We start from the raw sequence: 26,595 nt of genomic DNA, 5'->3' as shown, positions 1-26,595 counted from the left end.
TTAGTGATAATGTTGACTGGTTTTACAATAGTCATTGCCTTAGGATTCTGGTATCTGGAAGAAGTATATTTGCTTGAAAATGTGTTACCCACTGAAAATGTACCCACTGTTTCTACTCCTTTCGTGCATCTGCACACTTTATCTCCTAGAGACTCTAAGGACAGACAGAGTTACCACAACAACACTCTATTACTCATTATGAATGCTACACATACCATTTTTAATAGATCCAATTGTTGGATTTGTTTGCATTTACCGCAACACGGGGATAAGGGGCTGGGTTGGTATATTCATCCTTTACCTTTGACAACTGCTTGCTAGTCTTCTCTTAGAGCACTATTCATTGGCCGATGGAATGATACCATCTCGGGGAACTTCGATGGGACTAACTTGAATGATTTTGAAAAACATGTTCTGACGCCCCTGGGATGCTCACTCTTTGCGAATAGGAGCAAGCCAAATCCTTGATATCTTTCAAGATGGCTGATGGCTCCTATAGGCAATAGGGATGCCACGCCACCTTCTTATACTGTCAACCACAGCCTGATTCAATTTCTTTCTGCATACAGAGGAATGGTACTCAGCTAATGGGGGATTTTAAGGGTTGTGCCAATGTTGCAAATTTGACTAGTGAGGACAGACCTTTGTATGTAGGCGAACCTGACTACTTTGTTTGCGGTAATGTAGCATTTCCATGGTTACCCAGGGATTGGCAGGGAACTTATTATTTAGGGATTCTGTTACCCGGGGTATTCCTTGCTAGCACTGTAGAAATTTCAAAGGCTCGTCCACGGTGGGATGAGAATGGCGATACTTCAGCACAAATTCTGGGCGATGTAGTTAAATCCTTTGTGCCATTTTGGGGGCAAATATTGAACTCAGAAGATATCAGGAGACTAGCGAGAGTACTGGAGAGGAACATCAACCGGACCACTGACATACTCTATAACATGACTTTAGAACAAAAAGTGATAAGGTTAGTGGCACTTCAGAACCGGATGGCATTAGATGTCATCCTGGCTGAGCATGGTGGGGTATGTAAATTAGTGGGGTCCGCTTGTTGCGTTTTCATGCCAGATTCCTCCCCAACTATCTTTAGGGCGATTCAAAATCTGCATGTTCTCAGTTCAGAAGTGCATGTTCCCGAGGGAAACTGGGATCTTAGTGCTTGATTCTGGGACCTCCTACGATCTTGGGGATGGAAGCTTCTTTTGGTCTTCCTGATTATTTAAGGTATTCTATTGTTTCTTTGCTGCTGTATACAATGTCTTCCTGGTATGTGTTCGATGTTAGGAGGATGTTGTTCACAAGCGATGGGTGCATTAGGGCAGGAGGTATACGCCCCAGAGAAAATCTACAATGAATTTGTGCTGAAAGAAATTTTAGTATCTAACCTCATGGCAATTGATATCTCTGATAGTGATTCAGGATGTATGGACACTGAGACATGGAGTTACTCGTAAAGTGACTAAAAGTTAGGCCAAAAGGAGGGTTTGTTAAACGGGATATCATATTGTGTCTCCTTTATTGTATATATTGGCCTAAGCCCAGTCGCTCTGCGAAGAAATCCGCGTTACAAAGTTTTGACCTTAGATAGACTTAGCCGCCATTTTAGGTCCATCTGCCATTTTGAGTCCCATTTCAAAGTAACTCTGTGTTCTAAAATGGTGGACAGTGTTTCTTGCTTGTAACTTAACCTTCCTGACCTTCACACAGAAGTTAAAGTCTAAACTGCCTGTTGGCTAAATTTTTGGGTCATGTAATGAGACCTTGCCCTACGTTTGACCTGTAGATCAAGGAGTACCCGCGCCAACAAGTCTGATCCTCGGACATACATCAAATACAATGTTGTTTAAATACTTAACGTGAACATGTGTTGAACTACATAGGACATGTACTAAAGGGTTTATAGTGATAAAGTCAAATTACAAAATGTCGAAAGAAATGTCAGAAAAAAAATGTTTGAATGTCCTTTTTTTTATTTTCTGTTCGAAATGGGGGGGTTCCCCCTCCAACCCCTCTTTTTTTTTTAACCCTTTTTTTAAACTCACGAAATCAAAAAAAAAACATGTCAAATAAAAAATGACATATTTGAGAAAAAAAGATTGACTTTTTTTTTCGACATTTTGTCTTTCGACATAATGTTTTTGACTTTTTCACTGCCTACCGTACTAAAGCTTAATGTTAAATCCGAAGATACACTGTTGCCATAGTGACTTGTTGTTGTACAAACTGGAAATAATCCACATGCATATAGTTGGACTAATTAGAGGTGAACTTGGCATGAACCCTAGACCGAGAATTATTAACCTGCAGAGGGGCTGGACATTACGATTGGAAACTGTATATAAGATGTGAATATTTAGATGTCCAGTACCTCTCACTTCTCACACCAAAAGGGCTGGTATTCACTGTGACGTACTGAGGGCCAGATAGCTATCTGATACTTTGTTTCTTTGTAAAACTGTACAGTTATAGAATAAAGATCTGTGAATCTTTATAAGCCTGTGTTTGGTGTATTTCCTTTTGGGGTACTCAGCCTCGATATTTTCTTTTGCTTTTACACCAGCAGTGTCCCACTCCCTGAAAAGATGGAAAAGCTGTAACACAGACCATCCAGAGGTCCAGGATGGTTGGGGGGGTGATGTCCCCAGCCTTGGTTGCTTATCTCCCATTTGAGTGGATGGCCCCCAAGCTCAATGCTTGTCCCGGGGAGCACTGGCAGGGCACCCAACACTTCTCAGTGGGAAAAGCTGTAATGGGCCAGGGACAGGGAAGCCTCCAGAGCTCTCCGGGACCACTGCTGAACCTGGAGATGGTCAACCCACATGGGAGACAGGCACCCAAGGCTGTGGACATCACCCTGTTCCATCCTGGAGCTCTGGCTAGGCTGTGTTACAACTCTTCCCTCCGACCCTGCTTGGGCTCCCTGGGACCACCGCTGAACTTGGTGACGGTTCACCAACAAGGGACGCATGCTCCCAAGCCTGGAGGCAGCATCCCCCGCTGTCCGGAGCTCTGGCTGGCCTGCATTACAGAATCTCCCTCCAGGAAGAGATAGGCAGCCTGCCAGGGATCCCTGGCCTGCTGCTAGACATGGCAATGGTGTCCCAACATGGGAGTCAGGCCCCAAAGGCTGATGGACATCACCCAGAGCATCCTGGAGTTCGGGCTAGCCTGCATTACAGGTTTTCCTTCCAGGAAGGGATGGGGACCCTGCGGGGCCTCTCTGGACCCACTGCTGAACTTGGAGATGGTCGTCCAACAAGGGAGACAGGCACCCAAACTGAGAGGCAGCACCTCTGGCTGTCCCGGAGCTCTGTCTGGGCTGTGTTACAGCTTTTATCTCCAGGGAGGGATTGGCATACTATAGGAGCTCCCTGGGACCACCACTGGTCTTGGTGACGGTTAACCCACATGGGAAACAGGTGTAAAATGGCTGGGAAATCACCTTAGAAAATCCTGGAGTTCTGGCTGGCCTGTGTTACAGGTTTACCTTCCAGGGAGTGACAGGGACCTTGCCGAGGCTCCCGGGACTGCCACTGAACTTGGGAGACCGTCGACCAACGAGGGAGATTGGCACCCAAGCCCATATGCAGCACTCCCGACCATTCCGGAGCTCTGGCTGGCCTGCATTACATATTTTCCCTGTGGGAAGGGATGGGCACCCAGCATGGGCTCACTGGGACCACCGCTGGACTTGGGGACGGTCGACCTACATTGGAGACAGGCGCCCAAATCCGGGGCCCTCACCTCTGACCATCCTAAAACTCTGGCTAGGCTGTGTTAAAGCTCTTCCCTCCAAGGAGGAATGGGGACCCTGCCAGGGCTCCCCGGGACCGCTGCTGAACTTGAGGACAGTGGACCAACAGGGGAGACAGGTGCCAAATCCCAGGGACATCACTCCCGACCATTCTGCAGTTATGGCTAGCCTTCATTACAGCTTTTCCCTGTGGGAAGCAATGGGCACCCTGCAGGGGCTCATTGGGACCGCAGCTGGACATGGGGATTGTCGGACCACATGGGAGACAGACGCCCAAGTCTGGGGCCATCACCTTTGACTGTCCTAAAGCTCTGGCTTGGCAACGTTACAGCTCTTCCTTCCAAGGAGAAATGAGTACCCTGCTGGGGCTCCCTGGGACTGCCGCTGAACCTGGGGACAGTCGACCAACAAGGGAGACAGGGACCAAGTCTGGGGCCATCACCCCTGACTATACTGGAGCTCTTGCTAGGCTGTGTTACAGCTCTTCCCTCCGAGGAGGGGGGGCCCTTCTGAGGCTCCCTGGGATCGCTGCTGAGCTTGGGGAAGGTTAACCATCAAGGTAGACAGGTGCACAAGGCTGGGACCATCCCCCCTGACCATCCTAGAGTTCTGGCTGGGATGAATAACAGCTTTTCCCTCCAGGAAGGTCTGGGGACGTTGGTGGGGTTCACTGGGACCGCCGCTGGACTTGGAGATCGTTGCCCAACAAGGGAGACAGGTGCCAAAGTCCGGGGACATCACCCCGACCATCCTGGAGTTCTGGCTAGCCTCTGGTACAGGTTTACACTCCAGGGAGGGATAGGGACCCTGCTGGGGCTCCATGGGACCACCGCTAAACTTAGGGATGGCTGCCCAACATGGGAGACAGGCTCCCAAGCTCTGAGGGAGCATCCCTAGCCATCCCGCAGATATGGCTGACCTGTGTTACAGCTTTTCCCTCCGGGAAGGGATGGGCACTCTGCCAGGAGTCACTTCGACCCATGCTGGACTTGGGGATGGACACCCACCATGGGAGACAGGCTCCCAAGCTCTGCGGCAGTATCCCTGGCTGTCCTGCAGCTATGAATGGCCTGTATTTCAGATTTCCCTCCAGAAAGGGATGGTGTCCCTGCTGGGGCCTCCCTGAAACAGCCGTTGAACTTGGGGATAGTCGATCAACATAAGAGATAGGTGACCAAGGTCGGGGCCATCACCCTCGACCATCTTAGAGCTCTGGCTGGGCTGCATTACAGCTTTTCCTCCGGGAAAGGACACAGACCTTGACAGGGCTCCCTGTGACTGTCCCCGGAATTGGAGATGGTCGGCCCACATGGGAGACAGGTGCCCAAGGCCAGGGGAAGCAGCCCCAAAAGTACTTCAGCTCTGGCTGGGCTGTGTTACAGCTTTTCTCTCTGGGGAGGCATTGGAACACTGCCAGGGCTCCCTGGGACTGCAGCGGAATGTGAGGACAGTCAACCAACAGGGGAGACAGTTGACTAAAGCAGGGGGGGGCAGCACCCTTGACTGTCCTGGACCTCTGGCTTGCCTGTGTTACAGCTTTTCCCTCAAGGGAAGGATGGGAAACCGGCTGGGGCACCCTGGGACTGCCACCAGACTTGGGGATGGTGGAACCACATGGGGGAGATGCGCTCAAGGACTGGGACATCACCCCCAGCCATCCCAGAGCTCTACCTCGGTTGCATTCCAGTGTTTTCCTCTGGGAAGGGATTGGGATCCTGCTGGGGCTCCCTGTGACCGCTGCTGGATTTGGGGATGGTGGACCCACATGGGAGACAGGCGCCCAAGGCCGGAGACATCACCCCCGATTATCCTGCAGCTCTGGCTGGCCTGCATTACAGCTTTTCCCCAAACGGGAGCCTGCCAGTGTGCCATTACCTCCCCAGAGAGAAAAGCTGTAATGCGGCATGGCCACATCTCCAGGACTGTCGGCCGTGATGCCCTGGGCCTTGGGTGCCTGTTTCATTTGTTGGTTGACCTACCCCAAGTTCAGCAGTGGTCCCAGGGAGCCCCGGTAAGGTCCTAATACTTCTTCTGAGAGAAAAGCAGTAACTCCAGAACCTTCGGGGGTGATGTCGGGCGGCCTTGGGATCCTATCTCCCTTGTTGGTCGGCCATCCCGAAGTTGAGCGGCGGTCCCAGGGAGCAGGCCAACCAGAGCTCTGGGCTATCAGGGATTTAGCCCAATACCACGCAATTCTCCTAGCAACCATTTATATTTGAATCAAGGAGATAGATACTGATATATGCCCTGATTTGACAAAGGCAATCAGTATGCCAAAACATGTGTTATCATAAAGGGCCACCAATAAATAATTTAATATTTCATAAGTAACAGCTCTCTGGAATCTAACTGTCACTGTGGTGCAGTAACTGATGTGTGCTTGAATCATACTTGCACCCGTACAAACGGAGTAGGGAAACTCTTTGTCTCCGTTCCTTGGACACATCAATGCAACACCCTTAGAAGCCTGTACCTAAAACACAGGTCGCAGAGGTCTGATAGTGATATTACAGAAAAGTTCCCTGTTTTTCATTTTCTATCTCCCATGTGGGTTGACCGTCCCCAAGTCCGGCAACAGTTCCAGGGAGCTCCGGCAGGGTCCCCATCCTTGCCTGGAGGGAAGAGCTATAACGCAGCCCGGCCAGACATCTAGGAAGGCCAGGGGTCTGCCTTGCACAAGTGTCGACCGCTGCCAGTCGTGGCCAGAGATCCAGGACAGCCAGCAGTGCAGCAACAGGCAACGGGCCAAACAGCCCCCCTCAGGGACTGGGCCAGCCTGCTCATGCCCCCAAGTGTGCCACTAACAATGTATTGGTATGTTGCTTTGCCTTCCTTGGGGGTTAATGAGTGCAAAACGGCACCTATCTGCCCTAAAAGAAGGAAAAACAACTTTGTGCCACCTTTGTGGCTTTTTCTGGGGGTGAAGGGTAGTTTGACCTGGGGGACCCCACCCCAAAATCAATTTGCTTGCGGTCAGTGCTCCTTTCTGCTTCCCAGGGGTGGCAAAATGGGGCCAGACCCTCACTTTGCCCCCAAGGGAAGCATAAAGGATATGCCACTCCTTGGCATAGGTCCAGCCCCCTAATGCCCCAAAATATGCCCTAAATATTATTTTTTTGCCTTCCTTGGGGGCAAATGGCTGCAGAACAGCACCCACCTGCCCCCAAAGAAGGCAAAACATTGTGTCCCCTTTTTATTTAAAATTTTGGTTGGGTGGGAAATTGGGGGGGCTGTTCACCCCCAAATTCAATTCCTTGGTGGTACAGTGGGATTGCTGGTAGAAGATCGAACAATCCTCAACCAGCAATCTGCTTGTGTGAGGGCTTGTTTGGAAGGGGAGAGACTCTTCATTCTAATGAGCCCTCCCATAGCCAAATCGGTCAGGAAATGCCCTTGCAGGACGCAAATGTGTCTCTGCTAAATGTACATGCTGACTTCATTTCCTGATATGTCGGTGCACGTTGCGTGTGCCAACTTCATTACAGCAACCCCATGACCCCCAGGTACAGAAGGGGAAGTCCTCCCCTTCACGGCCTCAGGGTCGCGCAGATTGAAAGATGCAGCAGGGGGGCCATCCGCCACCCAAATGTAAGCAGTGCGGAGGACGGGGTATCTCGTCCCACGCACTGGAAACATAGTGCGAAGGACGAGATCCAGGGACGTCATTTCACCAAAATGCCAGGTGTAGCGGAACTGACATCACAGAACCCTGGACCACTGATGACATCACAGGAAGTGATGTCATTTTACCCAACCCCAAAGTGACATCACGGAAAGCGATGGAACACATTTCACTCCTTGACAAAACAGTAAGGGGCAGCACATAGCATTGTTCCTAGGTACACAACGGTACTATGGTCACGATATCACTATAATGTGATATACATTTCATACAAGAATGGATCACCATATGTATCGTTACAGTGTGTATAGGCCCATATTACTAAATTACTGTGAATGCAAGCAAACGTCCAAGACCAAATGATAATGATATGTTATTATAAGGCACTTGCACTTTAGTGTTTTATATAGAGCAAGTACACATACAACATCATCCAACCTGTACTGCTACTCATTTATCGACTTCAGAAGTGTAGTGAGGGAGACCTCGGGGGTCAGAATAGCGACCCCTGGTCACCCCCAAATGCGTCCCTGATGAGATACCTCGTCCTCTGCACTTAAGGGGTTAAAGGAGGTTATTTTAGATGTCTTCCTGACATGTATGAGCCTAATTACTCTTGACTCTGCCAAAGACGAAAGCCTGGGAAAGGGATACACACAACTACATCCACTATCGTCTAATAGGGGAGGTTAACAAGAATATCATCATTTACAGATTGTTTTTTTTAAATTAGAATGGAAAGCCGTTTCGCAACGCCAAACTCATACATACAAACAACAATCTAGGGCAGAATTGGTGCATCATCATCTGGATGAGGTTCTTTTTCGGCCAACAAAGAGGGTCTGGCCATTTTCGTAGTCCATCCATTTGCATATGCTCACGCACTGCCTATACCCATTAAAAAGAATTGGGGAGGTTATTGAGGACAGTGAGCAGAAAGTGTATATTACCTCAGTGTTGGGTTGCAGTGAAACAGAAGAGCAATATCTAAACTGCATGTGGAATGGTACATATGTCTCCTCCCATGAGTGTGGGGGTGGGGTAGAGATCCGAAAAGTGCATAGGTGTGTGCCCAGTGGCAGAGCCAGAGGGTGATCAGGGTAGGCAGCCCCCACCACCCCCGCTTCCATCCTTGTGCCCAGTGCACCCACAGCTTCCCGCTGGTGCCCTATTATCCACCTCCCCCCACCAGGCACCAAAAGCTGCCTCTGCTACTGTGCATGCCTCCTGTTGCTGATGTTAGCATTCACGGTGCCCAGGAGTGCAGCCATCAGAAAACAAGGTCGTTGAGAAAGCAAAATGGAGAATGATGTTTTCTGTAAAAATGCACCCAGATCCACATCATGGGGAAATGTAAAGAGAACATATTAGGCCACATGGTGCAATGGGGAGATTCAACTAAGTCTGTGGGGATAAAAGGGGTGAATATTGAGCAGTGGAAAGGCATTCAGTGGGAAGATGCTGTAAACATGAGGAAAAGGGGGGATGTAATAATGAGTCTGGCAAAAAGATGGAAGGTGTGGGCTAAATAAGAGATTGTATAGGGAAATGAATACGGAAACATTTCAAAAGGTGTTATCTAGGGAGGGGACTGAGTGGGTATCTGATGTTATGAGTGCCTAAAGATAGCAGAGGCTGGCGTGGGGGTAGTCTTGCTTGACGAGGATTGGGTAGTGGTATTTGGATGCATTGTCAGAGTTGAAGCATATCAGTGTTTCAACTGACCATCTTACGGTCCCTCCAATATGCAACATCCAAGGGACCTATGCATCCCTCTGTTTTGTCATCTGTTTGCACACTGGCACTCACAGCTGCGCTCAGGCCCTTAACTAGGGTGGCGGGCCTTTGCCTACAGGGAGTGCCCACCACCTGAGGGCATATCGCCTCATTAGGCTGAAGTTCTGCTCCTTGCTGGCTCAAACAGCAGGCATTGTGACATCACAACTGAAGCTTAAAAACCGATTTCACAGCATTTGTGATGTCATATTATTATGACAAATCAGATGTGATGTGACAACTAACCTGTTATTGCCAGGCTTTTATATGGATATTGCAGGCTGCTATGCATTATAGATAGCACAATATATGATGCCTTCACTAAGGTTTTTGTAACTTTTACAGAATTTCTTTTTCAGATAAAAGTGGCTATATTTTCAAAGCCCATGGCTGTAATAAAGTATGTTGTATGTTGTAGTAAAACCGGACTCGAGACACAGACCTGCTGTGGAGTCATGGTGTTTGTTCCAAGCAGCTTTATTTACATAGTTACATATGTACAGCATCCAGTTTCTCTTAAGTATGTACAGTTGACAGGAGACACGACAAGACTGTAGCAGAAACCCACCGGCCATCCTTAACACTCCAGCTCAGGCCCCCAACTGACACACTCAGAACATTCACACACAGATGCACCCAACTTTCTCCTGAGCTGCATTCATGCATCAACATTCTAGATCAAGCACTCTAGGCCAGTGACATAACACAGGACTGCATTATAACATCTCCCTTTCATAACCTGACATAACCATCACAACATCTCCCTTTCATACCAGACTCAACCACAATAACTCCCTTCCTCACAACACAAACCATTTGACACCCAACAACATCCTTCCGTCCAGACCCGCCACATCCGGACACAGAGTCCGCCACACTCTGGCGCCACCCAAACCAACCAAGGGAAACTTCCAAACATTCAGGAGGGGAACAGGAGGGGGGGGGACCGCGGGTTGACACACTAACATACCCGGATGCAACACATACAGTGAGCAGAGCCAACGGAACTTTGTCCTGGGTATCCACAGACTAACATGCAGAAGAGGGGTGTTGTCATACCCGGACAACGTTTACAGGAGGGATGCATAGATCACACTCCTTCCACTCTCCCAACCAAAACTCAATCAGCTACAACCGGCTCCCACTTATCGCCACACACACACCCCACAGATCACAACCCAGTCAAAAGCAAACCAACTTCCAACCACTCCAGCATCGATCACATGCACAATGCCTCATACTCTCAACGCAGACATACGTATACGGGGATGGTGGAACGAAGCACACACATACAGGTGCAACCTCACAACAACAGGCAAGCCATTCATCCCACCCGCGCCTCGTGCATCTTTACCAGTATACTCATGCATGCATCAGACACGCCACGCCCTGTTTATTTTTCTTTATATCTTGCATCTCTTGATCCAGGGTTCTTTTATCCTCGTTGCCATTGCAATAAAGTATGTTGTAGTAAAACCGGACTCGAGACACAGACCTGCTGTGGAGTCATGGTGTTTGTTCCAGGCAGCTTTATTTACATAGTTACATGTGTAGAGCATCCAGTTTCTCTTAAGTATGTACAGTTGACAGGAGACAAGACAAGACAGTAGCAGAAACCCACCGGCCATCCTTCACACTCCAGCTCAGGCCCCCAACTGACACACTCAGAACATTCACTCACAGATGCACCCAACATTCTCCTAAGCTGCATTCATGCATCAACATTCTACATCAAGCACTCTAGGCTAGTGACATGACACAGGACTACATTATAACAATGGCTACCCACGATACAGGGCATACAAGCGTAGTCGGGTTTCCACAATCCAGAAGACAGCTGCTGCTCTGGGGTGCAGCTGCAGCATTCAGAAGAGGCACAGCATAGTTGACATGCTTCCACAGAAGCTTAACCCTCGCTAATGCACTCCCTGCAGCTCCTCTGCTCTGACAACATTAGAGAAGGTCAAGCCGAGTCAACATTGAATGCTGGGGCGCAGGCTAGAACTTTACTTCCCCGCCTTACGGGAGGGCGGGGGCGGGGCAGAGCATCCCTGTTCCACATTGGCCTTTTTGCATGTGCACCCTCGAGTTATAATGTGTCTGTCTGCCTCCTCCTGAGTGTGGGAACAGACATTGCCTGACTGCCAGGCACTTGCTTTGATAATAGAAAGTATGGATATGGGTATAGGCACGTGAGTAAGAGTCACTCATTTACATAATCCTAAATATGGGAGCGCACCCCCCCCAGAATGCACTCTTGCAAAGGTATTAGGTGAGCTTAGTTACTATGGAGGGCATTGGATAATGAATCCACATGCCTTTAGCTCAGGTGACACATCATTGGAGTCTCATTAGTAACTGCTGAGAGATGGATATGATAACTGATTTTACTTGTTAACTATTTACGCAGCAGAGCTATTCCGCATATTACGCTGATAGGACTTGCCCTGCTTATGCAGGTTGTGTGATTTATCAGACAACATAACCGAGGCTTACATCAGATTGTAGCTATTATACTTGTCCACTCTTAACACAACAGAGATATTGCACAGATTGTACGCGATCACACTATATGCTGTAGAATTATCCATCTGATCCTTCTGATTTATTGGTTTCCACTTTACACAGCCTAGCAATCCCTCAGCAATCCCTCAGAATGCACAAATCATAATTATTCAGTCTTTTTTAAATTAGAGGTATCCCACAAATGTGATTTCTTGAACATGCCTATCCAACACTTTGCAGAGCTAGGCCATTATTTTCTCTCGTATGAAACTCCTGTTGGGAAATCACACAGTGCACATTACAGATCTGCCTCAGGTCACACACATCAGACATGTGCACAGATATGTGAGGAGGAAATGCAACCGTAGGTTAAACTGCTCCTACGGATTCACATTCTACTGAAAAGCACTATCCCTTAGGGTATTTTGTTTATAGAGGTTCATATATAGAGCCATATCCCATTCAGGGACATCATTTGGAGGCTGTTAGGCATCGGAACCGCGACCCCTGCAATCTCCCTTGCTACCCCTATGGTCTCCGTTGCTATCCCTGTTAAAAAAAGCAAAATAACAGAAGCTCCTACCACACAATTACTGCTTCCTTCACTTTCCACTGATGTCTATAAATGGCCCAAAATAATTCAAAGCATACATGAAGAGGCTGGGAACTAACAATCTACTGGTAGGCACCCTACCTGGTAAATGCCCTAGGAACAGAGGACAGAGATTATTTAATACATCACCGTCAGAGAAAACCCCAGATGGTACATATATTGCCAGTATGAAGGCGCATTGGTAAGGCAGCACAATGTTTTGAAACTTGGGAAAATATTATAAAACATATCAGATATTCTATTATATGGATAAAAGCACTGTATAAATCATAAATGGACTGCCTAACATCTTTTTGCAAAGTGGTACCCTCCTGTAGTTATGGAGCCAACCAGGATGAGGCACTAAAGAACATGGTTCTGGTCTGTTGCTAGAACCCCCACATTCAAGAAAAGTTGGTACAAAGCAGGAACCCAACACAGGTGGAGGCTATGACCATCACCAAATGCTTGGACTCAACAGCACGGCATGCAGCAATCGAGAAAACCAGAAAACAAGAACCAAAACCAAGAGCGCGAAATGTTGTGCAACACCAAACCACCAGACAGGAAAATACTGTATGGACAGATGGCAAAAACCCAAGGGAGGAAGCAGCAGAATGGGAAGAGAATGCTACCAATGTGGGTACACATATATGGCCAATGACAAACACTGCACTGACAAAGACGCTAAATGCACCAAATTTTCATAATGCAGTCACTTTGCCAGGTAATGTGGAATGTTTGACTGGTTCCCAGAGGGAAGATAGTTCCCTCAGATTAAAATCGCTAGAGGGGAAAAGCATAGAGGTCATCCTTTGAGTCAGATGCCAAACAAAAATCAAAAGTACGGAAACCTATAAGCGGAATACAGCTATATCAAGAAAACATCAGGGTAATAGCTGGCTCCAGCTCTTAATATCACATCATAGTGAAGAGCACACATGTAGACTTGTGGCAAGAAAAATATCAGACACTACATCAGAAGGGGAAATGCAATCATAACAAAATAAAATGAAAAACATACGAAAAATATTGTTTTTGAACTTGTATTTCCTCGAATCATTCCATATGTTTACAAATTTGAAAACAACAGTTTTCAGAATAAATACCTATGAACTTGCACTTAGCAGCAAGATAGGTACACACATTGAACAGTACCTAATCAGATACTTGTGTTCAGCCAGCTGTAAACAATTTTTGCACCACAAGGCAGACTCTTCATACTTACAAGGTCCATAACTTGAGTACTATAAAGTTGATAATAATGACACCTATTATTACAGCGTGTAGGAGAGTGAGCTATCTGGAACAAATAAAAATGTATAATAGTTGTATTGTTTGCACTTAAAAAAAAGTGAATCTACTGGCCCTTTCATTAGGGGTTTGGACTACCTGCATGGGTCGGGATTACATTTTAGTGGTAAAAGCCTGAGAGAACCAGAGCAGCCTAAAGTGGAGGATGGTCCTGCAGGAAAAATTTACTATATGTCTTTGAAGAATGTGTGATGCATTGTAAAGTTGACACAGGCTCGATAGCTCCAGGATATCGGGTCGCCTCCCGGGACTAGCATCTATGTCGCTAATGCAGATTCTTGACAAGTTTCAACTGAGATATGCAAGGAGGGACCACCGCCCTAGCATGGCTGCATATTCATACTAGTCAAGAATTTCACGTATTGATATCTTATTTTTTGATTGTTTTTTGAGCTATCGGAAGCGGCCTCTGTAGTGCCAGTTGACTGTCTCTACGAGCGAGAGAGGTGCGGCTTGATGGTTCCAGGACCTTTCTAGGTCCTTTCCTCTAATTTCGAGCAAGCTCCGGCGAGGACGCAGGAAGCTCTGCAGCGCCAGAGCGACGAGTGTTGACGCAGACCCCGCAGACCCCGCAGACCATCCAGAAATTCCCCTCTCACCCCCGAATCTGGCGTCTTGGCACCTAAGCTGGAAAACTCACGGTGGAGATTGCGGGGGTGACACGGCTTTGAGCCCAAGTTACGTCTTGCCAGTAAGGTTGCCATACTGGCCGCAGCCCACCCCGTAGATTGAGTAGAGTGGGAGGCAGGCTACGGGTGAGTGCTTTTGCGAATACATCCGTGTGAAGGGGGACTGTGGTCTTTTGCTTCCCTTAGCCCTCACATTTGGGTAAGAGCGAGTGCCCTGTGACTTAATTGAATTCTATGTTATAGAAGACAGTGTACGGCGAGCGGGGGTGTTGCTGTCGTTGCTGCCACTCAACTACCACGAAGATAGCGATTTGCGGTTTCCCAGTGGCAACCCAGCGTCATTGTGTTCTGCTGCCCCCCCTTTAACTTGGAGAGCAGGAGCTGTTATATAGGTGGGGTGCTGCGGGGCCCAACGCTAGCACAGGTTGGGTCCCCTGTTAAGTATTACTACAACTTCTCGCAACAATACGCCAGTACAAAGACTGCCATATGCTCATCCTTTGAGAGTGAGATTTGGATATGTGGCGGTTATAATACTGTAGCGGAGTCTATAGATTTTGGGAGTAGTCAGATACTAGGGGGGCAAGCTGTGACTACTTACTTAGTTATCATTGGGCACCACCCTAGACACAGTAACTTGCACCCAATACCTAGAATATAGAGCTGAGACATAGTGAGTGCAAACGCTCAGGAGACTGTGGGGATTATTTCCCTTTGATCCTGAACCTCGACACTATCAGGAGACTGCGGGGACTTATGCCCTTTGATCCTGAATCCCTGGAAATTGAATTACTCCCAGTATACTAAATATTAGATTCTACTCTGTCTGAGGTAAGAGTGGCTGGATTACCTTGTACAAAAACAAAAACAAAAACGAATGGCACCCTCCAAAAAACCCATGCCTTCCAAATACAATTTTAGAAGAAAGAAGTCGGTGCAAGCAGAGGTGCCCACCAGAGATGAAGCAAAAGGAAAGAAGAATAGACATAAGAAGGGTACTCCCGGTTGATCAAGGAAGGATTACGGGATATTTCATTCTGAATCCCCCAGCTGAAATAAATTCCACAATTTTGGAGGCCCCCTTGGCTCGAGAGACTAACATCTCTACTCTTGGTGGCTCACTGAATTTCGAAGACATCGACAACAATTCCCTATTGGATCTATGTCTGAGTATACAGAGAGGCATGACCCCACAGCTAGCAGTGCCTACCGGGAGCATGGACATCTCTCAGAGGGAGAATCAGCATAACGAATTTGTCAACCAACCTAACCTGGAGGGGACAATGGGGAGATTATTTGCCTCGCCTAATCTAATCATTGATACTACATCTGACACTGATGCGGAAAGAGTAAGCAACAGCTATCCGGGTGCTGCAGAAACCGGTGAGCTACAAGCATCTGTGGCTGCTTTGCAAATCGCATTAAAAATCCTATTACAGATGTCTGGGCGTATTGTGGCAAACACTGATGCACTGATCTATGACAATACACAAAGATCGAATACGGCCGAGGAGGTGGAATGCAACCTATCTGAGGCCATTCAGTTGGTAAACGAAGCACATCAGCAATAAGCATCAGATTTAGATCTAGTCCTACCAGAACACACAGAGATTGTACCCACACACAGACAACGTAGGATGGCCAAGTGAGCATCCAGGGGGACAAGAGCGAGCAGCCATGGTTCACCTTTGTTGGAAACGGGGATGCCTGCTATCCGTTCAAAAAAAGCAAAAAAGAGAGCAGCCCCTGCAAAGAAGCGGAATGCGTTGGGAAATGGCCTACTGACAAGCTGGCTAATTGCAGAGGATGACGAAGCCCCTGAGGGAGCCATTGAAATAGAGACATCATTAATTGAGTCTTTACCTGAGGAAGATCATGTTCCCGAAAGCACCTCTAAGGCTGCGAGACCCCAGGGTAGCCCATATATTGTTGCACTCTCTACATAAGAATCTGTTAACAAGGGTGATGAGGCTTGCGGGAATCGTATTTGTCTTATTAAAAACCTATATCAAACTGGCAAAAGCATATGGCTTTCAGGCTCAGAATTTCTGAAGAGAATGTACTCAGTTCCTCAGGAGTACTACAATCTGATGATTTCCAATTCCTGGAACCATTGTCGGGATCTAATCCTAAGGTGTCAGCACTACATTGTAAATTTATATCTACTGCTCAATTATTAAGGACATACAAAAAAGAGCTGAGAACAGTTGACATTGAGATAGATGCAGAACTGAAGTATAATGAACCTAGCTGCCAGGAGACAGAAATAGTCACAGTCGATCCAATAGATACCTGCCCCAGCTTACCAACTGGAAAGAAGGTGGACCTGACAGATGTCCAATCGGTATTTAAGTGGCTGGCAGAGGCTTTACCTATGGTTACAGCAAGCAAATGAAAGCTATCCTTGGTATCATGGAAATGCCGGGGCTTTTCCCCATCTATTGAATCCAATAGGGCCGATGTTGCAGTTAGCCACACACAACTGCATCTACCTACAAGAAACATTGGCGATGAACGCCCTATATTTATATGGGTTTAATGGACATCAGACATTTGCTAAAAGAGGAGAAAGGGGGAGGCCATATGGTGGATTATGGATTGGTGTGTCCAATATCTTTTGCTCCAGGAGGATTGATGTGAGCCAAGATGATCATATGATTGCTGTTGAAATGGCGCATAAAGGCAAGGGGAGTACAGATAGATTGTTAGTGGTCTGTTTATACAACCCCCCTGGGGCAGAGATGAGAGAGATATTACAGGAAGCCCTGCATGAGCTTCTGGCTAATAGGTTAAACATCCAAGATAATATTGATGTTTGTGTGGTAGGAGATTTTAACATCCATATGTTAGCGGGGGAACTGAGAACTACCAATCCGAAACTGTATCCACAATGTTTAATGGTACATCATAAAATAGACTAGGAAGGGTTAGGTTGGGTGCAATTTTTTCAAAACTGGGAACTTGAGATGATCAATGGTCGAACAAAAAGTGATTATCCAGCTAAACATACTTGGAACAATGGGCCATTGGTCAGTACATTGGATTACATCTTTGTTTCCCCAAGTATGCTGCTACTCGTCAATGACATGGCCGTGGCTCCAAATAACTGGAGAGACCATGCTACATTGACATGTACATTTGACACCACTGAAGTCGTTATCCAACTGTGCGCGATGGGGGAATCAAAAGTGAATCACGCAGGTTCAAGTATCCGGTGGTCTGATAAGAATGTACAAATAGCAGCTGAAGCGATAAACAAAGATTGCTACCCATATTTTGAAGAACTTAATATGATGTCCATAGATGAAGTAGAGGAATGGATACATCAGTTCTCTGATAAACATGCAGCTACCCCGGCAAGAGCCATGATCAATGAACAGGGGAACCCTCCCACATATGACAGATACATTCGAGATGCAAAGAGATCCCTGGCGGCAGAACTAAGAAGGGCTAAGAATGCTTCCATGTCATGGGGGTCTTATCTCTCTACTATTAAGAGGCTTAAGAATAGATATCGGGCAGATATAAAGGCTAAGAGAAACTTAGACAGAAACAAAACCTGACAAAGGTTAGTGCAGACTATCTGCTCAAGGAAAGCAAGTAATATCTGGGCGCTACTGGGTGAAGCTAGGGGTAACAAAATACGGCAGATAGTTAACCCAATTGGCAGCTCAGAATCGAGTAGGTTTCTGGAGAAACGTAATATAACAAACCTGGGTGAGGAAACAACATGGGTAAGCACAATTCCTTCCGAACCCACTATTGATATCTCATATGAGACTATTCTGACTGAGATCACATAGTTGAATTCTTCGAGGGCCCCGGGACCTAACGGTTTGGCCAATATTGTAATTAAGAGCAATCCCGACTTCTGGTCAACTCTGCTGAATATTTTGTTTGTAAAAATCTTGAGGGAAGGTAAGGTCCCGCGCTCATGGCAGTCAGCGATTTTAACACCAATATTCAAAAAGGGTGATCACCTTGATCCCAATAATTATAGATTACTCTCTATGCTCGATACCACAAGTAAGCTATTTGCCTCATTAATATTGAAAAAGCTCCAGCTATGGGTGGACCGCACTAAAATCTTATGTAAGTTCCAATGCGGTTTTAGGAAAGGTTATTCTATCACCCATAACCTTTTGGTTATGAATATCATGCGCAGTAGGGCGCGACAGTGCAGTCAGCCTCCCTTGTACGCACTCTATGTTGATTTCAAAGCAGCATTTGATTCAATCCCTAGAGAGAAACTTTGGAGGAAGTTGCAAAAACTAGGCTTCCATGAAGACCTTCTATATGATATTATGCTATTACACCAGAATACCAAGGTAAAATTAAAACTAGACCAGCAAGGACGTATGTCCGAAGAAGTTTTACAGAATAGAGGGGTCAAGCAGGGTTGTGTGACCGCCCCCCTAGTGTACAATTTATATGTGCATGACATTCTTCTAACTATAGCCAGGGCGAATAACTGTCCGCCGAGCATTGGTAAAACTCCCTGTTTAGTGCTTGCATACGCGAATGACCTGGTGGTATTCGATCACACCAACAGTGGAATACATCGATCAGCACGAGCCCTTTGGGAATACTCAGAAAATAATGGTCTAACCATCAATATAGAGAAAACTCACGTGATAAAATACACAAACAAAAGAACTACACGGGTTAAGCTCCACATTAATAATGTCGAAATCACATATGTTCCAGTATATGGATATCTTGGAATTGATTTTGAACCCAAAGGTGAATATCTTATATGCAAGTGCAACCGATAAGAGCAGCGCAAATTACAGCTCTTTTTAAAAGCTTTACAATAAAACAGGGAGGTTTTACCCTTTGGGGAACCAGACACCTCTATATCCAAGTATTTTCCCCTATGATGGTGTATGGGCTGGAAGCATTAACACAAATGGAGCTGAATTGGTTACAACTAATTGAGGGAAAATACTGGAGGAAGATGTTGGGTCTCCCTTCTTGCATACCAATGGCTCTGCTACGACTTGAGCTTGGACTTATATCTTTAAAAGCACAGGTTTTGAAAAAGAGAGTAGGGCTTTATTTAAAAATGGTGAAGGGAACGGATGATGCTCTATTGACGACAGTCGCTCTGGAAATAAATAAGGAAAGATCTACCTGTCAACTCTCCAATCAAATGGAACAGTTGATAAGAGAAATGTGTTGGTCACATCGCGCTGGGCCTCTTACGGAGGCTATTATTGGTGGCATTGGGAAGACGAGTGGTACTATGGGACTGGCTGGAAAATTCCGAACATCTCTGTAAGTTAAAAAGGTATAATTTTATACAATCTAGACTATGCACATTTAAAAAATCTCAACAATATCTAATGTTATGCCCGTTCCATAGGCTGAGAAGATTTATACTCTTGTTAAGACTAGGACATCTTCCCATCAAAATGACTACGGGGTGACAGAGAATATACCCAAAGAACAGAGATTCTGTCGCCTCTGTATGAAACAAGAAATACCTGAGACAGCTAAGCATGTCCTCACCGAATGCCAGGTAATGGTGGGTGACATTAAACAACTGCTGGGAAAGTAAGTACACAATTACGATACTATAGAGGAGCCCTGGTTTTGGAATCATTGTCTTAACTCTGAAAGTATGCGCCTGTTAACTGAACTATATAACATTTGGTTGAAGGTGGAAGCCAGATTGGGTATATCATTATGAAATCTCCTATGATAAATTCAGGCCCTGTTTGTACAGCGAGAATGTGGCAATGAAGAACAAGGTAAAACTTGGAATATTTCATCTAGACTAAGAAATAAAGGATTATTATGTAATACTTTATTTGATTTTGCTAAAATGTATTTTATTTTTAGTAATGTATATATTTTGCTTGTTTTTACATGTTTTATATAGTTATGATGAATATGTGTGAAGTTTATAATTTAAACTAAATCACATTAAAGATATTATTATTATTATTATTATTATTATTATTATTATTATTATTATTATTATTATTATTATTGATATGTTATTTATAAGTACATCTCATATGCATAAGGTGAAGCACGTTGAATTCATGGATAGATCTTTATCAAACCACTTCTCGCTGAGGCTGATGTTGAATTTGGGTGGAGCCACAATTTCCTCTTCAGAATGCAGACTGCACCCCACGCAGACTGCAACCCACCACTTTGCAAGATATAGCATATCAACTCATGGTAGGAGAGGAGATCATGGAATTCTTTGAAAGAAATAGGGGCTCAGTCACTTTTAGCAGAACACGTCTGGAGGCATTTAAGGTAACCAACTGTGGGTCCCTGATATCCAAAACCTGGGGGGTCAGACATGTGCTAAATAAGGAAATCACTGAGCTACAAAGGCAACTACAAATCTTGGACGCCTTGCACCATACAGACCAAACAGTCTTGGCACAACTCAAACTGAGGTCAAAGAGAAATCATTTTTGAAAAACCGTTACAACATCAAGGTTTGACAGCGGTTGTCACATGATGGAGAACTAAAATATTTTCTACCTTATCATGAACAACCCCATATATGTCTTTTATATACTTTGTTCTGTAGCCTCATGCCCCGCCCTATTATCTAACACTCCACTGGACAGGACTATGTTGGTTATATGTTAGTTTTCATTTGTCTTCTTTGGAAAGTTGGCCTATCCCGATTTGGGAGAATCTGCCATATCAAAATATCTTTATTATAGCAGTACAACAACATTGGTTCAAGCCTTTCTTTTCCAAAAAAAAAAAAAAAAAAAACGTTTGTCTTTGTTTCTTGATTTTAAATGTAGAGTCACCCTGGGAAGTTGTGTGCTGTCTATGGGATAATAAATGTAATATGTACCCACAATAGACAGTTCAGACTAGTTACTCTCTTCTTTTTTATATGAGATTCCAGTCCAAGGTGTAAACTTTATTTTTATACACTTTTGCCTTTATCCCCCCAAGGGGTCTTATAGTGACCTAGGACATGCAGGAGTCTAACAACCTTTATGTTGTAACTGTTTTTCAAAAATGATTTCTCTTTGACCTCTTTTTCTGTCCTCGTTTTTGTAAGCGGCACATCAGCGCTTTCTAAGGAAAGTTTCTTCCCACGTATAGGGATATCTCAGGGACATGTAGTGATTTCCCCTCTATCCTGCTGTCGTTCAAAATCGACCCTGCATCTCCTCGGCCACTATTTTGTGTAGCGCCTCTGGTATGTTCTAAATGGGATTCCCATACTGCCTTTTTTAATGACATACAGTTGTGTGATGCCCTCCTTTACTGTGTTACAAATTTAGCCTGTTAGGGCTTCACCCTGTCCACTGTACTTCCAGTGCCCTTTGGGTAATTACAACTCAAACTGATGCAGGTGCAAATGAATACAGCACGTGACAGGTTAAGCACATTTGAGTGTCATGAATACACTAAGAACCAACATGCGTTCAGGGACAAAGCTTGGATGACATCAAAGGCACTAAACAGGAGACCCATCACCTAAATTGAAACATAAAGAAGGAATGTCACATTTGACCCGGAATTGATTAATCCTGCAGGGTGGCCCATTCTGACTACTTGATTTTGGAGGGACCTATAACCATGCAGGACATTCAATGGACAAAGTCCAATGTTTAGGGTACTTGGCCAGATGACCTGCATGTTGAGTTTTATAACACATTCAGCAAGATTTGAATCCCATACTTGTATGGCATGGGTATCCAGTGATTTTGACAAAAACCATTTACATAGAGGGATTTTTTAACGAAACAATAATATAAAAAAAAACACTTTTTTTGTTTTATATATATGGAGGGTGGGGTAAGGGATTAAAATGGGTGGGGGGAGCTGGGGTGGGCTTAAAATCATAGGTGAACAGGGGCCTAGGGGGGATTTCATGTAGGCACAAATGTGAGGGGGAATGTCAGGTTACAGGGGGAAAAGCCAAGTTATAAGGGCCTTCCTGAAGGTGAGGTAGTCCTCTAGGACGAAGAGCTTGAAAGGAAGGAAGTTCCATATTGTGGGTGCATGACTGAGAAGGCAGATCCTCCCATTCTGGTGACGTTGAAAGGGGGGGCCACCAGGAGGTGTATAGAGCCAGATCTGAGGTTTCTGTTAATATATAATGGCTCGCTGTCTGACAAGGAAACACCTTCAGCATGCTTTTGCTTATGCTCAGCGCAATTTAGAAAAGTCAGAAGAAGGGATGGAAACATTTTATGATCTAAAAACCACAAAGAAGGAGTACGAACTAGTTTTACCTGTACAATCTTCAAAGGAATCAGACAAAGGAGCGGAAATTCCTTTCCTCTTGGTGGGGTGTCTTTGAAATTGTAGCTAAAAGGTCACCTGTTGCCTAAAGGATACACATCCCAAAAGTTGAACAGATGCAATAAAAATGGGTCCACATCAATTAGTTGAAAAGCTGTCATCCCAGACAAATTTTAGGACTGAATGAGGAGCCAAATTAAAGTCGATCAGAGGAACCATTTGAGGAGTGAAAGGAAAGGATGAAAACCATAGATGGAGACTTTATAACAGGTGAATTTTTAATTAATCTTCTGTGGAAATACTAAGGGAAAAAACATGCGCCATGTTTATGTTTGGAAATGTTATCACTATTTCTATATAGTGTTTTTATTTCTGGAATAGTGTGTCTTATTTTGCAGGAAAATATGTTGTGTAAAAAGTACTGTACCTCTATTTTCTTCCTATTTCTAGATAATTAACTTCCTTCACTTCCAGCCTGGGGGCAGGAGAGGAGTCCAGAGAGTACTCCAGGAACCCCAGGAAGAAGGAAGGAAGGGGGTTCCATTCCACACCCCCAACCAAAAGACAGAAGCAGAGGCTGGCACGCCCACTCCCTAAGGAAGGGAACTGTGCCGGGCGGACTCCAACAAAGGGACAAATAAATAAATAAAATAAATAAATAAAAATGTTTAAAAAGGACTTTGGAAGAAAACCCCACTGTCCCCTGCTCTTTCCCACAAAATTATAATTAAAGTACCAGGCTGGGGTTGTGAGGTATGTGGGGTTTAATCACAGCCCAAACAAATATACCTGCAAGGTCCACTGGAAAAAAAGAACTGCCATCCTTCAAAAACAGCCACACTGAAAATTGGCCTGGTAATGCAGACTGTGTGTATATCAAGGAAGGGCTGTGATAAAATGGAAATGCTATGTGAATGGCCAAGCACTGGAAATCAATGGGCCTATATTTCACCACAAAGGCAAAAGATGAACTGAAGAAACAGTCTTTAATTTGCATTTGCTAGAGAAAATAAAAGTCCCCTTCTACATGAAAAGCAGGGTTTTTAAATACTGAAACTGAAGTGGCCTTGCATGTGTGTTTTGCAGTTTTAAATCAAGACATGAGAACAAAGATGGCCCCTGCTAGGATAAATATATCAGGGAAAAGAGTGTGTGTTGGTAATATGCCATGTATTAACATGTCTTCTATACTTCATATGGAAAATACTGACAACAGTTGAAAGAGGCTATTTTGTTTTCATGGGTCACATGTAAATCTCATTTAGGCCTGAGACAGACCATGTGTTTTGTTGTTGGGCAGATTTTCAAGGCCTGCCTGGCTCCTCATATGGAAGGGACATCACAATGAAGCTGATGTACACCCAAGGCCTTTACGATGGGCCAGGTCAACACAAATCCAGCCCTGAATGGGGAAACTAATCAGAGATAAAAGTTTTGCAGATCAAAACTGTGGTCAACCTCAGATTAAAGGACAAAATGTCAGATGTCAGCATGGTCTCATGGAATCACAGGGTAGAGGTCAACTCTCTGCTGCATAATAAGGATCTCCTCAGCCCATCAACATTCAAAGAACAAAAGGCTAATGACTTTACCCCTTCCTTAAACTAACAATTAGCCAAGGAGGCTCTGGCCACATGATAGCAGAGAAATTAAACTGGCATGGAGAAATTAGAGTTTGGGATTTGCATAGATGCTGAAGACTTCCCATTAGTTTGCATGGACTAGCATAACGAGTGACTTTCTCATCAACAATAAGTCACACTGTGTCCATTTATATGTCATTTTAAAGATAATTTGAAGGAGGTTTTGTTGAAATAAAATATGTTTCCATGCGACTTCTAGAATTGCAGTAGCAAGCTAAAATCTGTTCCCAGCTGCCACAAAAATGTACTGAATTTAAGAATTGGTGGGCTGATGTGTAATCAAATTCATTTTCATGTTCATAACTAGTATACTTTTTGTGAAAAGGACAAATAATCATAGCGCACCGTGCAATAAGGTGCCAAAATGAAAGTAAGCTTCACTGATTCATCATGAGGAGAGGAATATTACTATATATATATATACATATATATATCATGGCATCTTTTGGTAAATTACAGAATGTTTCCATGTAGGGAAATTTTGACAAAAGGGGACATGGAAAACAAATGTGAATCTCAAAGGGGAGTTGCAATATTTATGTTCTAGACTCCTGAACCAATCCTTAGAGAGGGGATGGACTTGTGGGCTGGCGAGAAATATAAATGTCCCATCCTGGTTGCGAGATCATAGGTTAGCACTGCCTAATGTTCATTTTCCATCTCAGGGGCTTACAGAGTAAAAAGGTTTTGCACTATGGAAGAAGGGACAGCTGCCAGAAATCACCAGAAGATCTGCTGAAACCTCACCTGGGTGGAAATGTTGGAAGAGGGCTGGAGATTTCTATTGCTGCGGAGACCAGAAAACAGAGGCTGTGATACTTCCCTGGAGCCATAGAGGAAGAATTGCTGTGGTATCCAATTGACTGAAGTGCTGGCCAGAATTTTGTTTTTCCCTAAAATCGAAGCCTTGCTCAGTATCCATGTGTGCCAAGCCCAGAGATTGTCAAATGTAAGTAGATTATCCAACCAAATGTCAGCGTTGGAATCTATTCAATTAATCTATTCCCCTTCATTAGTGGGTGGGGGGAGAATTGTGTAGACCCTTAGCATATTTTACTATCTATATATTAATTTAATTAACTCCCAAATAGACTGATGGAGGGGAGAGCTTGGTAAAATAATCATTTAAAGTAATTTGGGTGCCTTGATGTTTCCTGTTCTCCTCTGACTTCACTAATGAAAAGGGGTATCCTTCCCTAAAACGAAGTGCCCAACTGATACCCCTTGACAAAACTTGTTTTTAAACAAAACATTTACTTGCCACCAAACAAGATTGATCATTGGCAACATCCCCAAATCTTGCCTTTAAAACAAAAAGTTGTGTGCCCCATCCCCAAACCTTGACTTTCAAACCAAATGATACTTGTCCATAAAACGAAAATTCCCAACTGAAACCCATTCCTAAAAACATGCTTTTAAATTAAAGGTATGCTTATCTTAAAATGAAATTCCCAATTGTCACCACTCTTTCAACATTGTATTTAACAAAGGGTTGCCGTTGGCCCCACAAACAAAATTAATAACTGTCCCCAATTTTAACCCTGTCACTTAAGTTGCGGGGTGTCCTTATTCCTAAACTGTCCCCAATCCAGAAACCTGGCCTTTAAACAGAGGTGTGCTGATTGTATTTGTTGCCTGGATTTTGGGTGGCAGGGGGGAGTGTTTGGCCAAGTGAAACACACTGAACAATATAGTCACATAAATTTTTACAAATCTGTAATTTCAAGCTGCTAGCATTTTGCGTGCGTAAGGAACTCCATGTATCAATCCATTAAGGTGAAATAGTTTTCATAAAATGAAAATTGTGCCTATGTTTCAACCCTAAAACTCTCAGTAAGGAACATTGAAGATTATGTTCTAGTAATGTGCCATATTATTATCAATGAAATTCAACATACAACAGGGTTCATGGGAAAAGAGTTTTAACCAGTTTATTTAGCATGTGTTCCATGTTTGTGAGACAAAAGTAAATGCATAAGAAGTGTGTTTAAAAGTAACATCCTACAATGTGTGTTTTGTAATTGAAGCCTTGTTTTATGCCACAAAGAAGGTGTTGTGTGTGATTAAATAAACCTGTTATTCATTAAGCTTAGCATTTATTTAAATAAATATATATTCTTTCTATACCCCCAGTTGGTTCTTGGCTCACTGTGGGCACAGGGGAGCGGGGGGGTTATTGGCTCTATATGAGTCTTCAATAAGGCCAGCGCTAATAAAAAATTACGCAAAGTGTTGTAGGGCTCCCTGATTGGGGGTGGGAAGGAACTGCCAAGGTTAAGGGTGGTTTCTCAATATAACGCTACAGAATGCAATTAAATCAGACATACAGTGAACTTGCATTGACTGTCCATCAATATTTAGTTAAATTGGGCCCTTCTTTACCTAGTGGAAAGGAGCTGGATGTATTTTGGAAAAAGCTTAAGACCAACGTTTACATCAGGCAGGCACATTTTCCAGGTGCCCTTAGAAGCTTTTTAACTAAGTTATGCTGTCGTACTCTGCACGGTTTT

The sequence above is a fragment of the Ambystoma mexicanum genome, chromosome 12 (genome assembly GCF_040938575.1).
Source record: "Ambystoma mexicanum isolate Mex_15411 chromosome 12, UKY_AmexF1_1, whole genome shotgun sequence".
NCBI classification, from domain to species: domain Eukaryota; kingdom Metazoa; phylum Chordata; class Amphibia; order Caudata; family Ambystomatidae; genus Ambystoma; species Ambystoma mexicanum.
Note: the sequence above shows the minus strand (reverse complement) of the source record.